The 12,401-nt window shown below is 42.7% G+C and overlaps 1 protein-coding gene across 9 annotated transcripts in view; it reads right to left on the bottom strand.

Annotated features, from left to right (window-relative positions):
• LOC124002038 (ras association domain-containing protein 8-like) overlaps positions 1-12,401 on the bottom strand; it is a 71,557-nt gene that overhangs the window by 17,423 nt on the left and 41,733 nt on the right. The gene's annotated exons all lie outside the window — the stretch shown is intronic.

Genomic DNA, 12,401 nt, shown 5'->3' with positions numbered 1-12,401 from the left:
CATCAGTCCTTAGGTGTTATTGTTTTCTCCCACATTCAGTACTGTTCTCCTGTCATCAGTCCTTAGGTGTTATTGTTTTCTACCACATCCAGTACTGTTCTCCTGTCATCAGTCCTTAGGTGTTATTGTTTTCTCCCACATTCAGTACTGTTCTCCTGTCATCAGTCCTTAGGTGTTATTGTTTTCTACCACATCCAGTACTGTTCTCCTGTCATCAGTCCTTAGGTGTTATTGTTTTCTACCACATCCAGTACTGTTCTCCTGTCATCAGTCCTTAGGTGTTATTGTTTTCTCCCACATTCAGTACTGTTCTCCTGTCATCAGTCCTTAGGGGTTATTGTTTTCTACCACATCCAGTACTGTTCTCCTGTCATCAGTCCTTAGGTGTTATTGTTTTCTCCCACATTCAGTACTCTTCTCCTGTCATCAGTCCTTAGGTGTTATTGTTTTCTCCCACATCCAGTCCTGTTCTCCTGTCATCAGTCCTTAGGTGTTATTGTTTTCTACCACATCCAGTACTGTTCTCCTGTCATCAGTCCTTAGGTGTTATTGTTTTCTCCCACATCCAGTCCTGTTCTCCTGTCATCAGTCCTTAGGTGTTATTGTTTTCTACCACATTCAGTACTCTTCTCATGTCATCAGTCCTTAGGTGTTATTGTTTTCTACCACATTCAGTACTCTTCTCCTGTCATCAGTCCTTAGGTGTTATTGTTTTCTCCCACATTCAGTACTCTTCTCCTGTCATCAGTCCTTAGGTGTTATTGTTTTCTCCCACATTCAGTACTGTTCTCCTGTCATCAGTCCTTAGGTGTTATTGTTTTCTACCACATCCAGTACTGTTCTCCTGTCATCAGTCCTTAGGTGTTATTGTTTTCTCCCACATCCAGTCCTGTTCTCCTGTCATCAGTCCTTAGGTGTTATTGTTTTCTACCACATCCAGTACTGTTCTCCTGTCATCAGTCCTTAGGTGTTATTGTTTTCTCCCACATCCAGTCCTGTTCTCCTGTCATCAGTCCTTAGGTGTTATTGTTTTCTCCCACATTCAGTACTCTTCTCCTGTCATCAGTCCTTAGGTGTTATTGTTTTCTCCCACATCCAGTCCTGTTCTCCTGTCATCAGTCCTTAGGTGTTATTGTTTTCTACCACATCCAGTACTGTTCTCCTGTCATCAGTCCTTAGGTGTTATTGTTTTCTCCCACATCCAGTCCTGTTCTCCTGTCATCAGTCCAGTCCTCAGTACTGTTCTCCTGTCATCAGTCCTTAGGTGTTATTGTTTTCTCCCACATCCAGTCCTGTTCTCCTGTCATCAGTCCTTAGGTGTTATTGTTTTCTCCCACATCCAGTCCTGTTCTCCTGTTCAGTCTTAGGTGTTATTGTCATCAGTACTGTGTCATCAGTCCTTAGGTGTTATTGTTTTCTCCCACATTCAGTACTCTTCTCCTGTCATCAGTCCTTAGGTGTTATTGTTTTCTCCCACATTCAGTACTCTTCTCCTGTCATCAGTCCTTAGGTGTTATTGTTTTCTCCCACATTCAGTACTCTTCTCCTGTCATCAGTCCTTAGGTGTTATTGTTTTCTCCCACATTCAGTACTGTTCTCATGTCATCAGTCCTTAGGTGTTATTGTTTTCTCCCACATTCAGTACTGTTCTCCTGTCATCAGTCCTTAGGTGTTATTGTTTTCTACCACATCCAGTACTGTTCTCCTGTCATCAGTCCTTAGGTGTTATTGTTTTCTCCCACATCCAGTCCTGTTCTCCTGTCATCAGTCCTTAGGTGTTATTGTTTTCTACCACATTCAGTACTGTTCTCATGTCATCAGTCCTTAGGTGTTATTGTTTTCTCCCACATTCAGTACTCTTCTCCTGTCATCAGTCCTTAGGTGTTATTGTTTTCTCCCACATTCAGTACTCTTCTCCTGTCATCAGTCCTTAGGTGTTATTGTTTTCTCCCACATTCAGTACTCTTCTCCTGTCATCAGTCCTTAGGTGTTATTGTTTTCTCCCACATTCAGTACTCTTCTCCTGTCATCAGTCCTTAGGTGTTATTGTTTTCTCCCACATTCAGTACTGTTCTCATGTCATCAGTCCTTAGGTGTTATTGTTTTCTACCACATCCAGTCCTGTTCTCCTGTCATCAGTCCTTAGGTGTTATTGTTTTCTACCACATTCAGTACTCTTCTCCTGTCATCAGTCCTTAGGTGTTATTGTTTTCTACCACATTCAGTACTGTTCTCCTGTCATCAGTCCTTAGGTGTTATTGTTTTCTCCCACATCCAGTCCTGTTCTCCTGTCATCAGTCCTTAGGTGTTATTGTTTTCTCCCACATTCAGTACTGTTCTCATGTCATCAGTCCTTAGGTGTTATTGTTTTCTCCCACATTCAGTACTGTTCTCATGTCATCAGTCCTTAGGTGTTATTGTTTTCTACCACATCCAGTCCTGTTCTCCTGTCATCAGTCCTTAGGTGTTAATGTGTTCTACCACATCCAGTCCTGTTCTCCTGTCATCAGTCCTTAGGTGTTATTGTTTTGTCCCACATCTAGTCCTCTTCTCATGTCATCAGTCCTTAGGTGTTATTGTTTTCTCCCACATCCAGTCCTGTTCTCCTGTCATCAGTCCTTAGGTGTTATTGTTTTCTCCCACATCCAGTCCTGTTCTCCTGTCATCAGTCCTTAGGTGTTATTGTTTTCTCCCACATCCAGTCCTGTTCTCCTGTCATCAGTCCTTAGGTGTTATTGTTTTCTACCACATCCAGTCCTGTTCTCCTGTCATCAGTCCTTAGGTGTTATTGTTTTCTACCACATCCAGTCCTGTTCTCCTGTCATCAGTCCTTAGGTGTTATTGTTTTCTACCACATCTAGTCCTCTTCTCATGTCATCAGTCCTTAGGTGTTATTGTTTTCTCCCACATCCAGTCCTGTTCTCCTGTCATCAGTCCTTAGGTGTTATTGTTTTCTACCACATCCAGTCCTGTTCTCCTGTCATCAGTCCTTAGGTGTTATTGTTTTCTACCACATCCAGTCCTGTTCTCCTGTCATCAGTCCTTAGGTGTTATTGTTTTCTCCCACATCCAGTCCTGTTCTCCTGTCATCAGTCCTTAGGTGTTATTGTTTTCTACCACATCCAGTCCTGTTCTCCTGTCATCAGTCCTTAGGTGTTATTGTTTTCTACCACATCCAGTCCTGTTCTCCTGTCATCAGTCCTTAGGTGTTATTGTTTTCTACCACATCTAGTCCTCTTCTCATGTCATCAGTCCTTAGGTGTTATTGTTTTCTCCCACATCCAGTCCTGTTCTCCTGTCATCAGTCCTTAGGTGTTATTGTTTTCTCCCACATCCAGTCCTGTTCTCATGTCATCAGTCCTTAGGTGTTGTTTTCTCCCACATTCAGTACTCTTCTCCTGTCATCAGTCCTTAGGTGTTATTGTTTTCTCCCACATTCAGTACTCTTCTCCTGTCATCAGTCCTTAGGTGTTATTGTTTTCTCCCACATTCAGTACTCTTCTCCTGTCATCAGTCCTTAGGTGTTATTGTTTTCTCCCACATTCAGTACTCTTCTCCTGTCATCAGTCCTTAGGTGTTATTGTTTTCTACCACATCCAGTCCTGTTCTCCTGTCATCAGTCCTTAGGTGTTATTGTTTTATCCCACATCCAGTCCTGTTCTCCTGTCATCAGTCCTTAGGTGTTATTGTTTTCTACCACATCCAGTCCTGTTCTCCTGTCATCAGTCCTTAGGTGTTATTGTTTTCTACCACATCCAGTCCTGTTCTCCTGTCATCAGTCCTTAGGTGTTATTGTTTTCTACCACATCTAGTCCTCTTCTCATGTCATCAGTCCTTAGGTGTTATTGTTTTCTCCCACATCCAGTCCTGTTCTCCTGTCATCAGTCCTTAGGTGTTATTGTTTTCTCCCACATCCAGTCCTGTTCTCATGTCATCAGTCCTTAGGTGTTATTGTTTTCTCCCACATTCAGTACTCTTCTCCTGTCATCAGTCCTTAGGTGTTATTGTTTTCTCCCACATTCAGTACTCTTCTCCTGTCATCAGTCCTTAGGTGTTATTGTTTTCTCCCACATTCAGTACTCTTCTCCTGTCATCAGTCCTTAGGTGTTATTGTTTTCTCCCACATTCAGTACTCTTCTCCTGTCATCAGTCCTTAGGTGTTATTGTTTTCTCCCACATTCAGTACTGTTCTCATGTCATCAGTCCTTAGGTGTTATTGTTTTCTACCACATCCAGTCCTGTTCTCCTGTCATCAGTCCTTAGGTGTTATTGTTTTCTACCACATTCAGTACTGTTCTCATGTCATCAGTCCTTAGGTGTTATTGTTTTCTACCACATCCAGTCCTGTTCTCCTGTCATCAGTCCTTAGGTGTTATTGTTTTCTACCACATTCAGTACTGTTCTCCTGTCATCAGTCCTTAGGTGTTATTGTTTTCTACCACATCCAGTCCTGTTCTCCTGTCATCAGTCCTTAGGTGTTATTGTTTTCTACCACATCCAGTCCTGTTCTCCTGTCATCAGTCCTTAGGTGTTATTGTTTTCTCCCACATTCAGTACTGTTCTCCTGTCATCAGTCCTTAGGTGTTATTGTTTTCTACCACATTCAGTACTGTTCTCCTGTCATCAGTCCTTAGGTGTTATTGTTTTCTACCACATTCAGTACTGTTCTCTGTCATCAGTCCTTAGGTGTTATTGTTTTCTACCACATCCAGTCCTGTTCTCCTGTCATCAGTCCTTAGGTGTTATTGTTTTCTACCACATCCAGTACTGTTCTCCTGTCATCAGTCCTTAGGTGTTATTGTTTTCTACCACATCCAGTCCTGTTCTCCTGTCATCAGTCCTTAGGTGTTATTGTTTTCTACCACATTCAGTACTGTTCTCCTGTCATCAGTCCTTAGGTGTTATTGTTTTCTACCACATCCAGTCCTGTTCTCCTGTCATCAGTCCTTAGGTGTTATTGTTTTCTACCACATCCAGTACTCTTCTCCTGTCATCAGTCCTTAGGTGTTATTGTTTTCTACCACATTCAGTACTGTTCTCCTGTCATCAGTCCTTAGGTGTTATTGTTTTCTCCCACATTCAGTACTGTTCTCCTGTCATCAGTCCTTAGGTGTTATTGTTTTCTCCCACATTCAGTACTGTTCTCCTGTCATCAGTCCTTAGGTGTTATTGTTTTCTACCACATCCAGTCCTGTTCTCCTGTCATCAGTCCTTAGGTGTTATTGTTTTCTCCCACATCAGTCCTCTTCTCATGTCATCAGTCCTTAGGTGTTATTGTTTTCTCCCACATCCAGTCCTGTTCTCCTGTCATCAGTCCTTAGGTGTTATTGTTTTCTCCCACATCCAGTCCTGTTCTCCTGTCATCAGTCCTTAGGTGTTATTGTTTTCTACCACATCCAGTCCTGTTCTCCTGTCATCAGTCCTTAGGTGTTATTGTTTTCTACCACATCCAGTCCTGTTCTCCTGTCATCAGTCCTTAGGTGTTATTGTTTTCTACCACATCTAGTCCTCTTCTCATGTCATCAGTCCTTAGGTGTTATTGTTTTCTCCCACATTCAGTACTGTTCTCATGTCATCAGTCCTTAGGTGTTATTGTTTTCTACCACATCCAGTCCTGTTCTCCTGTCATCAGTCCTTAGGTGTTATTGTTTTCTCCCACATCTAGTCCTCTTCTCATGTCATCAGTCCTTAGGTGTTATTGTTTTCTCCCACATCCAGTCCTGTTCTCCTGTCATCAGTCCTTAGGTGTTATTGTTTTCTCCCACATCCAGTCCTGTTCTCCTGTCATCAGTCCTTAGGTGTTATTGTTTTCTACCACATCCAGTCCTGTTCTCCTGTCATCAGTCCTTAGGTGTTATTGTTTTCTACCACATCCAGTCCTGTTCTCCTGTCATCAGTCCTTAGGTGTTATTGTTTTCTACCACATCTAGTCCTCTTCTCATGTCATCAGTCCTTAGGTGTTATTGTTTTCTCCCACATCCAGTCCTGTTCTCCTGTCATCAGTCCTTAGGTGTTATTGTTTTCTACCACATCCAGTCCTGTTCTCCTGTCATCAGTCCTTAGGTGTTATTGTTTTCTACCACATCCAGTCCTGTTCTCCTGTCATCAGTCCTTAGGTGTTATTGTTTTCTACCACATCTAGTCCTCTTCTCATGTCATCAGTCCTTAGGTGTTATTGTTTTCTACCACATCCAGTCCTGTTCTCCTGTCATCAGTCCTTAGGTGTTATTGTTTTCTCCCACATCCAGTCCTGTTCTCCTGTCATCAGTCCTTAGGTGTTATTGTTTTCTCTCACATTCAGTACTGTTCTCATGTCATCAGTCCTTAGGTGTTATTGTTTTCTACCACATCTAGTCCTCTTCTCATGTCATCAGTCCTTAGGTGTTATTGTTTTCTCCCACATCCAGTCCTGTTCTCCTGTCATCAGTCCTTAGGTGTTATTGTTTTCTACCACATCCAGTCCTGTTCTCCTGTCATCAGTCCTTAGGTGTTATTGTTTTCTACCACATCCAGTCCTGTTCTCCTGTCATCAGTCCTTAGGTGTTATTGTTTTCTCCCACATCCAGTCCTGTTCTCCTGTCATCAGTCCTTAGGTGTTATTGTTTTCTACCACATCCAGTCCTGTTCTCCTGTCATCAGTCCTTAGGTGTTATTGTTTTCTACCACATCCAGTCCTGTTCTCCTGTCATCAGTCCTTAGGTGTTATTGTTTTCTACCACATCTAGTCCTCTTCTCATGTCATCAGTCCTTAGGTGTTATTGTTTTCTCCCACATCCAGTCCTGTTCTCCTGTCATCAGTCCTTAGGTGTTATTGTTTTCTCCCACATCCAGTCCTGTTCTCATGTCATCAGTCCTTAGGTGTTATTGTTTTCTCCCACATTCAGTACTCTTCTCCTGTCATCAGTCCTTAGGTGTTATTGTTTTCTCCCACATTCAGTACTCTTCTCCTGTCATCAGTCCTTAGGTGTTATTGTTTTCTCCCACATTCAGTACTCTTCTCCTGTCATCAGTCCTTAGGTGTTATTGTTTTCTCCCACATTCAGTACTCTTCTCCTGTCATCAGTCCTTAGGTGTTATTGTTTTCTACCACATCCAGTCCTGTTCTCCTGTCATCAGTCCTTAGGTGTTATTGTTTTATCCCACATCCAGTCCTGTTCTCCTGTCATCAGTCCTTAGGTGTTATTGTTTTCTACCACATCCAGTCCTGTTCTCCTGTCATCAGTCCTTAGGTGTTATTGTTTTCTACCACATCCAGTCCTGTTCTCCTGTCATCAGTCCTTAGGTGTTATTGTTTTCTACCACATCTAGTCCTCTTCTCATGTCATCAGTCCTTAGGTGTTATTGTTTTCTCCCACATCCAGTCCTGTTCTCCTGTCATCAGTCCTTAGGTGTTATTGTTTTCTCCCACATCCAGTCCTGTTCTCATGTCATCAGTCCTTAGGTGTTATTGTTTTCTCCCACATTCAGTACTCTTCTCCTGTCATCAGTCCTTAGGTGTTATTGTTTTCTCCCACATTCAGTACTCTTCTCCTGTCATCAGTCCTTAGGTGTTATTGTTTTCTCCCACATTCAGTACTCTTCTCCTGTCATCAGTCCTTAGGTGTTATTGTTTTCTCCCACATTCAGTACTCTTCTCCTGTCATCAGTCCTTAGGTGTTATTGTTTTCTCCCACATTCAGTACTGTTCTCATGTCATCAGTCCTTAGGTGTTATTGTTTTCTACCACATCCAGTCCTGTTCTCCTGTCATCAGTCCTTAGGTGTTATTGTTTTCTACCACATTCAGTACTGTTCTCATGTCATCAGTCCTTAGGTGTTATTGTTTTCTACCACATCCAGTCCTGTTCTCCTGTCATCAGTCCTTAGGTGTTATTGTTTTCTACCACATTCAGTACTGTTCTCCTGTCATCAGTCCTTAGGTGTTATTGTTTTCTACCACATCCAGTCCTGTTCTCCTGTCATCAGTCCTTAGGTGTTATTGTTTTCTACCACATCCAGTCCTGTTCTCCTGTCATCAGTCCTTAGGTGTTATTGTTTTCTCCCACATTCAGTACTCTTCTCCTGTCATCAGTCCTTAGGTGTTATTGTTTTCTACCACATCCAGTCCTGTTCTCCTGTCATCAGTCCTTAGGTGTTATTGTTTTCTCCCACATCCAGTCCTGTTCTCCTGTCATCAGTCCTTAGGTGTTATTGTTTTCTACCACATCCAGTCCTGTTCTCCTGTCATCAGTCCTTAGGTGTTATTGTTTTCTACCACATCCAGTCCTGTTCTCCTGTCATCAGTCCTTAGGTGTTATTGTTTTCTACCACATCTAGTCCTCTTCTCATGTCATCAGTCCTTAGGTGTTATTGTTTTCTCCCACATCCAGTCCTGTTCTCCTGTCATCAGTCCTTAGGTGTTATTGTTTTCTCCCACATCCAGTCCTGTTCTCATGTCATCAGTCCTTAGGTGTTATTGTTTTCTCCCACATTCAGTACTCTTCTCCTGTCATCAGTCCTTAGGTGTTATTGTTTTCTCCCACATTCAGTACTCTTCTCCTGTCATCAGTCCTTAGGTGTTATTGTTTTCTCCCACATTCAGTACTCTTCTCCTGTCATCAGTCCTTAGGTGTTATTGTTTTCTCCCACATTCAGTACTGTTCTCATGTCATCAGTCCTTAGGTGTTATTGTTTTCTACCACATCCAGTCCTGTTCTCCTGTCATCAGTCCTTAGGTGTTATTGTTTTCTACCACATTCAGTACTGTTCTCATGTCATCAGTCCTTAGGTGTTATTGTTTTCTACCACATCCAGTCCTGTTCTCCTGTCATCAGTCCTTAGGTGTTATTGTTTTCTACCACATTCAGTACTGTTCTCCTGTCATCAGTCCTTAGGTGTTATTGTTTTCTACCACATCCAGTCCTGTTCTCCTGTCATCAGTCCTTAGGTGTTATTGTTTTCTACCACATCCAGTCCTGTTCTCCTGTCATCAGTCCTTAGGTGTTATTGTTTTCTACCACATTCAGTACTGTTCTCATGTCATCAGTCCTTAGGTGTTATTGTTTTCTACCACATTCAGTACTGTTCTCCTGTCATCAGTCCTTAGGTGTTATTGTTTTCTACCACATTCAGTACTGTTCTCATGTCATCAGTCCTTAGGTGTTATTGTTTTCTACCACATCCAGTCCTGTTCTCCTGTCATCAGTCCTTAGGTGTTATTGTTTTCTACCACATTCAGTACTGTTCTCATGTCATCAGTCCTTAGGTGTTATTGTTTTCTACCACATCCAGTCCTGTTCTCCTGTCATCAGTCCTTAGGTGTTATTGTTTTCTACCACATTCAGTACTGTTCTCCTGTCATCAGTCCTTAGGTGTTATTGTTTTCTACCACATCCAGTCCTGTTCTCCTGTCATCAGTCCTTAGGTGTTATTGTTTTCTACCACATCCAGTACTCTTCTCCTGTCATCAGTCCTTAGGTGTTATTGTTTTCTACCACATTCAGTACTGTTCTCCTGTCATCAGTCCTTAGGTGTTATTGTTTTCTCCCACATTCAGTACTGTTCTCATGTCATCAGTCCTTAGGTGTTATTGTTTTCTCCCACATTCAGTACTGTTCTCATGTCATCAGTCCTTAGGTGTTATTGTTTTCTACCACATCCAGTCCTGTTCTCCTGTCATCAGTCCTTAGGTGTTATTGTTTTCTCCCACATCTAGTCCTCTTCTCATGTCATCAGTCCTTAGGTGTTATTGTTTTCTCCCACATCCAGTCCTGTTCTCCTGTCATCAGTCCTTAGGTGTTATTGTTTTCTCCCACATCCAGTCCTGTTCTCCTGTCATCAGTCCTTAGGTGTTATTGTTTTCTACCACATCCAGTCCTGTTCTCCTGTCATCAGTCCTTAGGTGTTATTGTTTTCTACCACATCCAGTCCTGTTCTCCTGTCATCAGTCCTTAGGTGTTATTGTTTTCTACCACATCTAGTCCTCTTCTCATGTCATCAGTCCTTAGGTGTTATTGTTTTCTCCCACATCCAGTCCTGTTCTCCTGTCATCAGTCCTTAGGTGTTATTGTTTTCTACCACATCCAGTCCTGTTCTCCTGTCATCAGTCCTTAGGTGTTATTGTTTTCTACCACATCCAGTCCTGTTCTCCTGTCATCAGTCCTTAGGTGTTATTGTTTTCTACCACATCTAGTCCTCTTCTCATGTCATCAGTCCTTAGGTGTTATTGTTTTCTACCACATCCAGTCCTGTTCTCCTGTCATCAGTCCTTAGGTGTTATTGTTTTCTCCCACATCCAGTCCTGTTCTCCTGTCATCAGTCCTTAGGTGTTATTGTTTTCTCTCACATTCAGTACTGTTCTCATGTCATCAGTCCTTAGGTGTTATTGTTTTCTACCACATTCAGTACTCTTCTCATGTCATCAGTCCTTAGGTGTTATTGTTTTCTACCACATCCAGTCCTGTTCTCCTGTCATCAGTCCTTAGGTGTTATTGTTTTCTACCACATCTAGTCCTGTTCTCCTGTCATCAGTCCTTAGGTGTTATTGTTTTCTCCCACATCCAGTCCTGTTCTCCTGTCATCAGTCCTTAGGTGTTATTGTTTTCTACCACATCCAGTCCTGTTCTCCTGTCATCAGTCCTTAGGTGTTATTGTTTTCTCCCACATTCAGTACTGTTCTCCTGTCATCAGTCCTTAGGTGTTATTGTTTTCTCCCACATCCAGTCCTGTTCTCCTGTCATCAGTCCTTAGGTGTTATTGTTTTCTACCACATCCAGTCCTGTTCTCCTGTCATCAGTCCTTAGGTGTTATTGTTTTCTCCCACATCCAGTCCTGTTCTCCTGTCATCAGTCCTTAGGTGTTATTGTTTTCTACCACATCCAGTCCTGTTCTCCTGTCATCAGTCCTTAGGTGTTATTGTTTTCTCCCACATCCAGTCCTGTTCTCCTGTCATCAGTCCTTAGGTGTTATTGTTTTCTCCCACATCCAGTCCTGTTCTCCTGTCATCAGTCCTTAGGTGTTATTGTTGTCTACCACATCCAGTCCTGTTCTCCTGTCATCAGTCCTTAGGTGTTATTGTTGTCTACCACATCCAGTCCTGTTCTCCTGTCATCAGTCCATTATTCACCTGCTTTCTGACTCCCGGTCTGTTACATTACGCTCATTTTGGAGTCACTTTTATTGTATATTAGAATAGAATATGTTTCTTAACACTACTACATTAATGTGGATGCTACCGTGATTATGGATAATCCTGAATGAATTGTGAATAAGGATGAGTGAGAAAGTTCATACCCCCAAGAAATGCTACTCTCTCGAAATGACCAAAAAACAGGGGATAACTGTAAGTTGCTCACTCGTCATTATTCATGACCCCTACCTTTCTGGAGAAAAAAAATGAATCGTGCACATATATCCTGGGATAATGTAAGTATGTCAACAAGACGTCCAGCAGCCTCTGACAGCTTCTCCGACCCCAACTGTCTTCATCGCGACTTCACCACATCCTTACAGCGGCATTTCAAGGCCTGACTAACACTCGTCTATGTGGTTGTGGAGGATCCACACAGACCACTGACACATGTTCGGAAACACATCCACCACCACTTTCCAGGTTTTCAAAAACACAAAAATCCACCCAGGCCCTCCACACCCAAAAGTCTCAGAGAACAGGCAAAAGAGCAGCCCAGAAACATCCCCCGCCCCGACCCCGACCCCATCCCCTCAACCCACCCTGAGTTGCTCAATGCTGCTCTGCTCATGCTCATGATCTCCTAGTTCAGTCCAGATCCACCCAGAGAGACAGAACAGTGATTCCAGACATGTGCCCTTCCCTTCTCTCACCTTCTGTTTTCATGCCTCTCATCATCATCATGAAGCCTCCAACATGGCTGCTTGCTACACACTCATCATTATTCCAGTGGAAGAAACAAACACTGACACACCGTCTGGCGCTCTGAAGGCTAAAGACTCTTGCCACAGCTTGTTCTAGGATTGTATAGGGTGAATAATGAGGTGTTGCTCCTCAGAGGAGAGAGCTCCTTGTCCTGATAACCTCGAACCATGGTTACCATAGACACATTCCTGTGGCTACTAACTCACTTGATAGATCACTGTAAACACACACACACACATTCACAAAGATTCACACACACACACACGCACGCTCACGCAAACGCACACAGATTCACACAAGTACGCAGTGTTTCAAAAGTATCTATAATCTGATTACAATCTTTTTGCTGGTAGCGTGACTGCTGACGCAAACGCACACAGATTCACACAAGCACGCACACAGTGGTCCATGCCAACCAATTCTAGGTTTCCATCGTACAGTAGAGGTGATGGTCATTCATTGGTGACATTTGCCTAGTTTAATGTCAGCCAAGCTACTAGGGTCAGCACTTAAGGGGGACAGGAACACAC

This window comes from Oncorhynchus gorbuscha, linkage group LG02 (assembly GCF_021184085.1).
Source record: "Oncorhynchus gorbuscha isolate QuinsamMale2020 ecotype Even-year linkage group LG02, OgorEven_v1.0, whole genome shotgun sequence".
Lineage (NCBI taxonomy): Eukaryota > Metazoa > Chordata > Actinopteri > Salmoniformes > Salmonidae > Oncorhynchus > Oncorhynchus gorbuscha.
The sequence above is the reverse complement of the archived record's forward strand: the minus strand, read 5'-3'. Positions and strand labels throughout refer to the sequence as shown.